Source organism: Penaeus monodon, unplaced genomic scaffold, assembly GCF_015228065.2.
Source record: "Penaeus monodon isolate SGIC_2016 unplaced genomic scaffold, NSTDA_Pmon_1 PmonScaffold_12465, whole genome shotgun sequence".
NCBI lineage: Eukaryota > Metazoa > Arthropoda > Malacostraca > Decapoda > Penaeidae > Penaeus > Penaeus monodon.
This window is the reverse complement of record NW_023641340.1, coordinates 1-10,581: the sequence shown is the minus strand read 5'-3', so window position 1 is coordinate 10,581 and position 10,581 is coordinate 1. Positions and strand designations below refer to the sequence as shown.

The window sequence follows — 10,581 nt, the reverse complement described above, 5'->3', positions numbered from 1 at the left end:
AATCCCTTTTTTTTTACAATATAATATATATGTACACAAAACCCACACCACCACACCACAACACACCACACAACACACCCCCCACACACACACACATATATATATATATATATATAATATATATATATATATAATATATATATATATATATATATATATGTATATATATATATATATATATATATATATATATATATATATATATGTATGTACATTACATATATATATATATATATATATATATATATATATTATTATATATATATGTGTGTGTGTGTGTGTGTGTGTGGTGTGTGTGTGTGTGTGTGTGTGTGTGTGTGTGTGTGTGTATGTGTGTGTGTGTGTGTGTGTGTGTACTGATTGCTCGTGATGTTAAAATGTTGTATATCCTAATTAAATCAGTAGCATCTCCCTGTTGGGGTATTAATGAATTTCATTCATAGAATGTGATCTACGAAGAGATGGGTAGTAACCTCTTGTTTTCAGCAGCGTTCCATGTCAGATAGCGCTGCAACGCCGTGAGAGGGATGGCAGCTGTGCTCTTGGGAAAACGGGCTGGGACACTGACACCTGTTGCCTCCCGAAAAGGTGCCTAAGCCTACTGGACTTGCAACCCGTATTTAAGCGGCAAGAATGGAAGCGACTCTCACACTGCCAAACTGAGTCCACTTTCGCCTTTCCCTCAAAGTTCTCCTCAGCAACATGCTGTGGGATCTTCCTTGCTCTGAGTGTGGCGTCCTTCGCCTCCGCTACGGTCTTCCAGACTGCGGTGAGTCCTCAGGTCCTGCTTGGGAGAGGAACCAGGAATAATTTTATTTATTTTTTTCTTTTTTTTAAGACAAAAGCAATTCAGTTCATTTTTGTTAAGTGCCCACTGACGGAAAACGGTTGCGTTCCAGGCTCGGTCGGCTCCGACGTGGTCCTCAGCGTGGAGAACTGCGAACTGCCTCCGTGTCTTCTGGAACGCGGCTCCACCTACAGCGTCAACATCCAGTTCACGTCCAGTAAGACACAGATTTCCACTCGCTTTTTTAAGGTTTATTTAGGTATATCTTCTACGAATAATGATTTTCTAAAATGTGTCTATAAAAATAGACGCTTAGTTATCTTACGACACACAAACTCATCAGCCATCGTCGAGAAATGTTTTCGTTGGTGAATTAAAAGTGTTGACTGCGACCAGGCCAGACCTCGGACGCGCTGACCATCGACGCCTCAGCCACCTGGCGGCGTGAACGTCCCTTGGCCTGGAATAGACACCGAGGGATGCAAGCAGCTGGAAGGAGGCTCCAACCCGTGCCCTTACAGCGCCGCCAGTCGCGTCGACTGGACCATGCCCGTGGCCGTCCTCAACGAGTACCCAGCGGTCAGTGCCACGATGGCGGGTACAGGGAGAGGGGGGAGGGAGAGGGAGGGTGAGGAGAGTGGGGAAGTGGGGAAGCAGAGAGGCAGAAGGGAAATCAAAACAGTTTAGGAAGTGAGTATATAGCCATCTTGATTGTCCCAATAGACTTCTGCGTCCCTGACTGACGAGGTCCTGTGTCCTCAGCTGTCGACCGTCGTGACGTTCAAGCTGAAGAACGCCGCCGGGGAACCCTGGGCGTGCACGGTGGTTCCTGTGACCTCGTGAGCGAGCTGCCTCAGCCGCCGCCGGGGCCTTCTGCAGGACAAGTCGACTCGGGGGCGAGCGCCTCCAGAGCACAAGAACACAGTGTGTAGTTTATATTTGTTAATAAAAAAGTGATGATTGGATGTCTTTTTCTTTTATTATCAATGTCTGTTGACAAATGAGGGAAAGAAATGAAACAAAGCAACACATGATCAGAGAAAATGTGGGCGGTGTATGGAAAATAGATAAATAAAAGCAGAAAATAGAAACATAATGCATACAGAAAAAAATAACCAACTCCATGCATTTGGCACTAACATTCCGTCGTCTGATCTCATGCCACGGAAGCGATTAGTGCAGAGTAGCTTTTCTCGCACCTTGATCGCCTCGGATCTTTCCACGGAAGAATAACTCACGTATAGAATGAAATGAATTCGTTGTCTGCTTCTTACATTATTACCCCCATTATCGTCAGAAAAGTCAGGTCCCAAAGTCGCTTCTTTGAGTTTAGATGAAAAATTCTGGAATTGCATCTTCGTCTGATATCGTCCACTTCTCTCAGTTCTGAATATCCTAGTTTGCGTGGACGCATTTTCCTATATCTGGAAAGAAGCACGAAGAAATTTATGTATTCTTGTACACACACACACATGAGTGAGTGTATGTATATGCATTGTTTGGATGGAAAATTTTTCAGCTATTTGACTGAACATTCAATCATTTAGAGCTACTGTTTCGCCTTTTTTTCTCGTTTTCCCTTACGGCCAAAAATCAACGATGTGTGTCACGCTTTACTCAAGAAATTATTTATATTCTGAATATTTAGTTATGGAATTTATATTCATCACTTTACTCGGAAAATTTGTGATTTCACAGGCAATCCATTATTACGGAATATATTTATCACTCTTTAGCTCGAGATTTTGGGTTTATTTCATGAGCAATTACGTTTGTTTCATGTAATTATTATATGTATTATTTTTCCATATTATTAGTGTGATTGTAGTACTTGCAAGATAATAATTACAAGAAACTACTTTTTTATAAATTTGTTTTCTGGTCTGTTATTTTATTGTCTTCTAGTTTTATTCTCGTTTTTCAGAAGGGAACCTGCGAGCCACTGAGAGATATAATGGAGACATAAATCCCACAGAATAACTCCACTTATTATTGTTTATTATTAAACTTAGCACACAATACATTGTTCAGTGAATGATGCCCTACACATTCCCCCCACTTACCACCCTCCTCATTACAGGTTAATCCTACACTAGATTAACAGCACAACACAGTCCTTCACCAACAGTCATTACAACCGAGTCATTCCCTGTCCGCACTCAGGTATTTCGCACTGCACGTTCAATACTTTAGTCCCTTTTCTATTCAGCACTTCCACGCAGTTTATAACTTATCAATGAGAATAACAATTCTACTAAGTTTATAAATCTTCTAAGTTAGTTTTCTTTTCTAGGGAAACAGCGGTTAAAACAAGGTCGAGGAAAGCACGTCGTTTACAGCGGTGGGAACAGCGATCTCCTTTCCTTCCCGGGATGTTAGGCCCAAGACACCTGCTATAGCCAATAGTAGCGGGAATATTTGCATATGGGGAACAAGCATTACCACGTATTGCAGTGTAACTGTTTCAAGCGGCAGAGATAGTTCCTCTAGTTAGTTGGAGACTGCGAGTTGAGAAGGAGCCTGGGGGATTCCACTCAACTTTTCTTTCTCCTGACAAACCTCTACACCAATGACTGAAAACAGAAATGATAATTCGTACCACATCGCCCGTCGCGTGGGTTATCAAGGGGCGCGTTGTTCAGTGGGCAACCAGGGTGACAATGTTAAACATGCATCTTGGAAGACAAAGAAAATATGTCCAATTAAGAAACACATTAAAAATCGGGAAAGTGGAACGTAAAGGGAAAAAGAAAAAGATGGGTAAATTGGGATACTGTCTGTAACGAAATGGATAGATGCAACATTCAAATACTAGGAATCAGTAAGACTAATTGGAAAAATAATGGAAGTTTCAAAAATTAGAAAACAAGAGTTCTTTTTCTGGAAAAGAAGAAGGAAATTATAGTCACGGAGTTGCTATGATTCTCACGAAAAAAACCGCAAATGCACTAATTGGGTACAGCCCAATAAATGATCGCGTTATAAGTCAGAATACAAGCAAAACCTCATAACATTACTATTATTGCTATGCACTAACCAACCTTGCAAGTGATGAAGAAATGGAATCTTTTTATAACACTCTCCAAGAAACTTTAGACACAATTCCTAACAGAGATGTAAAAGTAATTATGGGAGACCTCAGCGCCAAAGTAGGCAAAAATGATCTAAAAAATGACATCTGTGGAAAATTCGGCCTTGGAGATATAAATGAAAGAGGTGAAGATTTTATTGAATTCTGTACAAATAATCTAGTTATTTGAGAGAGGAACCACGTTTAAACACATTGTTCCAACACCATCCAAGACACTTGTACACGTGGTTTTCACCAGACAAAAGAACACGCAACCAAATTGACTACATTGTGTTGAACCAGAAATGGAAAAGTTGTATAAAAGATGCCAAGACAAGACCTGGTGCCGATTGCAACAGTGACCACCAACTACTAAGTATTGACTTTCAAATAAGACTCAAAAAGATGGAGCGTCCAACGTCACCTCTAAAGCTCGACTACAAAACTCTTGACAACGATTACAGAATTACAGTGTCAAACAAATTTGAATTGCTCAATCAGTGTGAAGATGATAAAACACCAAATGAGTTGTGGGAAGAAGGAAAAGAACTCTTGCTGAGCGCTGCTTAAGAAATTATCGCCAAAAAGAAAAAGACAAATTTCCCCTGGATATCTGAGGAAACACTAAGTGAAATTGAAGCAAGAAGATGCCTAAAATCAGAGGGTATCAATAATCCAGTTGAAGAAGTAATTTACAAAAAACAAAATACAAAAATTTAAAGATTATTGCGACGAGATAAGGAAAAATATTTAAATGAACATTGCCAGAGAATTAAAAACCGTTCTATCAATAGGACAACTAAAGAACTCTACCAAGGAGTACAAAACATTACACGAAAATTTAAACCTACAATGGATACTATCAAAACTGAAGATGGACTTGTTTTATGTGATGGAAAAGAAGTCAAAGATAGATGGAATCAATATTGTTCCAACTTATACAAAAAGAATAAAGATCTAACAACAACATTAATTAGACTCAATGACAGCGAAGATGAACCATCGCCGCTGCTAGACGAAGTTATAATAGCCATAAAAGAATTAAAGAATAACAAGAGCCCGAGAATAGATGAAATAACAGCAGAACTAATCAAGAATGCTGGCAAAAGTGTTGAATACTTCTTCTACAACCTGTGTACGAAAATTTGGAATGAAAGATGCCAGAAGACTGGGTAAAATCAGTCTACTCGCATACCTAAAAATGGTGATGCACTCCAATGCAACAATAACAGGACAATTGCATTAATAAATCACAGCAGCAAAATTTTCTTGAAAATTATTGCTGAAAGAATGAAGTTAAAGTTAAGAGAAGAAACTGCAGACGAACAAGCAGGTTTTCGCCCTGGAAAAGGTACTAGAAACCAGACCCTAAATCTGAAATTGATCATAGAGAAAAACAGAGAACATCAGAAAGACCTATACCTGTGTTTCATCGATTACTCGAAAGCTTTTGATACTGTTGATCATGATATCCTCTGGAATAACATGAACGATAAGAAATTTCCAAAACACATCATCCAACTAATAAAAGCCATGTATGACCAACAACAAGCAGCTGTAAGAACCACTTATGGGTTAACAGAATGGAAGTCGACCAAGGAGTACGATAAGTTGCATTCTGTCTCTGCACCTTTTTAATATATATTCTGAAGCAATTATGAGAGATGCTCTAGAGAATTTTGAAGGAACTGTAGATGTTGGAGGATACAAAATATCAAATCTAAGATCCGCTGATGATATAGTTTTAATTGCCAGCAGTATCATTGAACTACAACAACTACTAGATAAGTTTAGAGAAGCAAGCGAAAAGGCTGGTTTATTTCTTAATGCCAAGAAAACTAAGACCATGATGATTCAAAGATAACCGGCAATGAACGATGATGAACATGTTACAATCAAATGGAGTGGTTGTGGAAAATGTGAAAGAGTTCACTTATCTTGGAGATGTTTTTACTAACACATATGATGATTCACCGGAAATAAAAAGAATTGCTATTGCCAAAAACGCCACAGTTGCTCTCAGTAACATCTGGTAAGACCGAAGCATTACCTTACAGACAAAGCTGAGGTTATTGAACTCATTAGTTTTCCCAATTGTGTCATATGGTTCTGAGTGTTGGGTGCTGAAGAAGATGGACAAGAAAAAGGTCAATAGTTTTGAACTGTGGTGTTACAGAGGAGTACTGCGTATTAACTGGACAGAAAAGAAAACGAATGATGAAGTGCTGAGAAAAATAAATTGTAAAGACCGGCTGTTGGACATCTTGAACAAAAGGAAACTAAAGTTTATTGGTCATGTGATGAGAAGTGAAAGTATTGAGAAAAACTTGCTGACAGGGATGGTGACAGGAAACAGAGGAAGAGGCAAACCGAAGACAAGACTGAGCGACAACATCAAAGATATTTACGGGCTGAGTTGAGTGGCAAAGGATGGTGGAGAAGTCCACGGCTGCTCAAACATGAGCATACCGTTATTGATGATGATATTTATCTACATACGGTAACGTTAGTTAACTGTATTTATCGTGACAGTGTGTGTAATAAACGGTTCCCTCCGATAATCGCTATTTTCACGAATGGAAAGGGATAACATTTCTATATATTTCCAAGGAAAATAGTAACACTAAACTAAACTTCTAAACTAAATTTTTCCCTGTATCGTTTTGTCATCTTCATTATCATTATCTCTCCCTGCTTCCACCTCTTTCTCTCTCTCTTTTCCTCCCTCTCTGTCATCTCCCCCCCCCCTCCCCTCTCTATATCCTCTTCCCTCCTTCTCCTTCACCCTCTCTCTCCCTTCCTCTTTTCACGTTTCCTTCCTTCTCTTTTCCTCCCTCTCTTCCACCCCTTCTCTCGCTCTCTCTTCCTCTCTCCATCTCTTCCATCTCCCCCCCCCCCTCTCTCTCTCTCTTCCATCCCCCAACTCTCTTTCTCTTTCTCTCCATCTCTTCCACTCCCACTCTTTCTTACTTCCGCCCTCTCTTCCATCTCCTTCTCTCGCGATCTCCTCTCTCCATCTCTTTACTCACTTTCTCTCTCTCTTTCTCTCTCTGGTTCAAGATCGCCCACTCATGTGTGTGTGTGTGTATATATACATGCGTGTGTGTGTGTGTGTATGTGTATGTATATATATACTACACACACGCGCGCGTGCCACACATACACACACGCATAAATATATAATATATATATATATATATATATATATATATATATATATGTATGTATTGTATAGACAGTATACAATAGAATTTAGTGTGTGTGTGTGAATACATACATACATATAATATATATATATATATATATATATATATATATGTATATATATTTATATATATATATTATATATAATATATATATATATATATATATATATATATATATTATATATATATATATATATATATATTATATATATTATATGTATGTATGTATTCACACACACACACTAAATTCTATTGTATACTGTCTCTAGCCTTCCACTGTAGACATATACTAGACAGATAAATAGATTTGCTTTTATTTTCAAATTTTAAAAATTGACATTCAGTAGTAATATCTATCTTTCCTTTGAGGTTTTGCACTACGAAAACGAAAGGATACTGAATGCAAAAACGCACCACGTTTCGTTCAAAACCGGACTCCTCTTCTTTAAGCGTAAGAAAAAACTCACTCGTGGTGATACCATATGGAAAGGATTCAATCTCCTCAAAAAGTGTTGGATTTGGCGTTTCAATGTTCACGGCATTTTGTGTTCTGTTACGTAAGTAAAGCACGTGAAACCCTCCCCACCTGTTGCATGGAGAGACACTGGGTGGCACCGTCGACGTTTCAGAAATAAACTTTTGATACACTTTCATATAAACCACTTTTTGCTGATGTTACTCTTTGCTACTGATACTGTTATAATATCGTATGTCCTAATTTAAGAGTATTATCTCCCCTTTTGGGGGTTTTAATGAATTCCATTCATAGAATGAGATCTACGAAGAGATGGGTAGTAACTTCTTGATTTTAGCAGAGTTCCCTGTCAGACGGGGGTCCACCTGAGTGATAAGCGCTGCAACGCCGTGAGAAGAAGGGCAGCTGATGCTCTTGGGAAAACGGGCTGGACACTGACACCTGTTGCCTCCCGAAAGGTGCCTAGCCTACTGGACTTGCAAACCCGTATTTAAGCGGCCGAGAATGGAAGCGACTCTCACACTGCCAAACTGAGTCCACTTTCGCCTTTCCCTAAAAGTTCTCCTCAGCAACAGGGCGTGGGATCTTCCTTGCTCTGAGTGTGGCGTCCTTCGCCTCCGCTACGGTCTTCCAGGACTGCGGTGAGTCCTCAGGTCCTGCTTGGAAAGGAACCGGGAATACTTCCCCTTTTGTAAAACGTAAAAGTAGTTCATTTGTCCCAATATAATGCATACGTCTCCCGTTGCACGGACCTTGATGGAAAAAGGTTATGTTCCAGGCTCGGTTGGCTCCGACGTGGTCCTCAACGTGGAGAACTGCGAATTGCCTCCGTTTTCTGCTGGAACGCGGCTCCACTACAGGTCAACTCCATTCGTCCCTAAGTCACAGCTTTCTGTTCTCTTTTTTAAGGTTTTTTGGCATATCTTCTATGAATATTTTTAAGAAGGGTCCTCTAAAATTAGACGTTTAGTTATTTTTATCATAAAAAACTCATCAGCTATCGTCGACAAATGTTTTCGTTGGTGAATTAAAAGTGTTGACTGCGACCAGGGCCCGACCTCGGACGTGCTGACTATCGACGCCTCAGCCAACCCGGCCGGCGTGAACGTCCCTTGGCCCCGGGAAAAGACACCGACGGATGCAAGCAGCTGGAAGGAGGCTCCAAACCCGTGCCCTTACAGCGCCGCCAGTCGCGTCGACTGGACCAGCCCGTGGACGTCCTCAACGAGTACCCAGCGGTCAGTGTCACGAGTGCGGGGGGAAGCAGAGAGGTAGAAGGGGACAAAAAACAGGTTTTACAAAAGTGAGTATATAGCCATCTTGATTGTCCTAATAGACTTCTGTGTCCCTTAATGACGAGGTCCTGTGTCCTCAGCTGTCGACCGTCGTGACTTTCAAGCTAAAGAACGCCGCCGGGGACCCTGAGGCGTGCACGGTGGTTCCTGGACCCCCCGGTGGGGTGGCTGCCTAAGCCCCCCGGGATTTTCGCAGGACAAGTCTCCCCGGGCGAGCCCCCTCAGAGTACATGAAACAGTGTTATACTATGGATGCGAAAAAATTTTTTTCATGTGATCCTTTTATTTCTTCGCACCTTTGCTTAAGGCGAGGCGAAAGGGGGAATCATATAACCCGAAAAAATTTTCAGACTTATATGTTAAATAAAAAATTAAAAAATTTTATTTTTATTCCATTTGTTACATGGTATTTGGTGTGACATGCTGTCTGTTTTTTTTTGCGCTAAAGTACCCCCTGGGCAAGGGAACCCCGCGGCGGGGGAATCGAACCCCGGTCAGCAAGTTTGCTAGACGGGGTCCTCCCGCTGCCCCACCGAAAGATCTGAAGGAGGGAAACTAATAAAAGAAAAAAAAAGGGAAAAAGGAAAAACAAAAAAAAAAATTAAATAATAGTAAATAATAGGTTAATGTATTTAATATAATAATGTCCACAAAATCTTCTCTCCCCTTTTCGTTCCCCAAAAAGACGCTGTCGAGGTCCCCCTTCCTGCTCTCCGCTCGCCGCTTTTCCATGCACGAAGCGTCAGGTTTGTTTTCGCAAAGGTGTCAGAAGTAACGGGAAAACAGTAAAGGATTCGTCCGGGCTGGGGCCAGATTCTCTCGCTCTACTCTCTCTCTCTTCGAAAAAGGGTATGAGACACGCTCTCTCTTCTCTCTCTCTCTCTCTCTCTCTCTCTCTTTTTCCCCTCTTTTTCTCTCTTCTCTCTCTTCTCTCTCTCTCTCACACACACCCACACACACACACACACACACAAACACAACATCCTTCTCTTTTTCTATATGTAACTTACATATAAGGGCCCCGGGGGCCGGGGTTAGAGCATCGGACTCAAGACTGGGACGACGCAGTCTGAGTTCGAGGGTTCGGCCGGCGCGGTTCCTTGGGCAAGGAACTTTACCCCGATTGCCTACCTAGCCCCTGGGGCCAAGCCACCCAAATCAGTGCTGGTCCCAGGCCCGGATAAGAAGAGAGAGTGATTTCCTAAAAAAGGGAAACACCGGCACCTCCGTGGAAAGGAACCGGGGGCCCTACCCCGTACTCACTCCAAGAGCACACAGATGAAAACTAAATTAGGTATTTGCGTGACCCGGCGGCTCAAACAAACCCTACCGTTAAAAAAAAATATATTTACATATACAAACATATATTATGTATTTAGTATGTGTGTATTATATATATATATTATATTATATATATTTTAAATATATATATATATAATATATATATATATGAGACACGCTCTCTCTTTTTCTCCCGTCTCTCTATCCTTTTCTCTGTCTCTGCTCGTCCTTTCTTCTCTCTTCTCTCTCTTCCTCTTCTCCTCTCTCTCTCTCTCTCTCTCTATATATATATAATAATTTTAAAATATAATATATATATATATAATATAATTATTATATATATATAGAGAGAGAGGGGAGAGAGAGAGAGAGGAGAAAAAAGAAAGGGGGAGGGGAAAAGAGAGAGAGAGAGAGAGAGAAAGGGGGACAGAGAAGAGACAGAGAAAGATAGAGGGGAGGAAAAAGAG

General features: G+C 40.7%; 2 pseudogenes; both read left to right on the top strand.

Annotated features, from left to right (window-relative positions):
- Nucleotides 1-527: 527 nt before the first annotated feature.
- LOC119569088 lies at nt 528-1,630 on the top strand (annotated as a pseudogene).
- Nucleotides 1,631-7,545: 5,915 nt separating this feature from the next.
- Nucleotides 7,546-9,009, top strand: LOC119569087 (annotated as a pseudogene).
- The last annotated feature ends 1,572 nt before the right edge of the window (nt 9,010-10,581 follow it).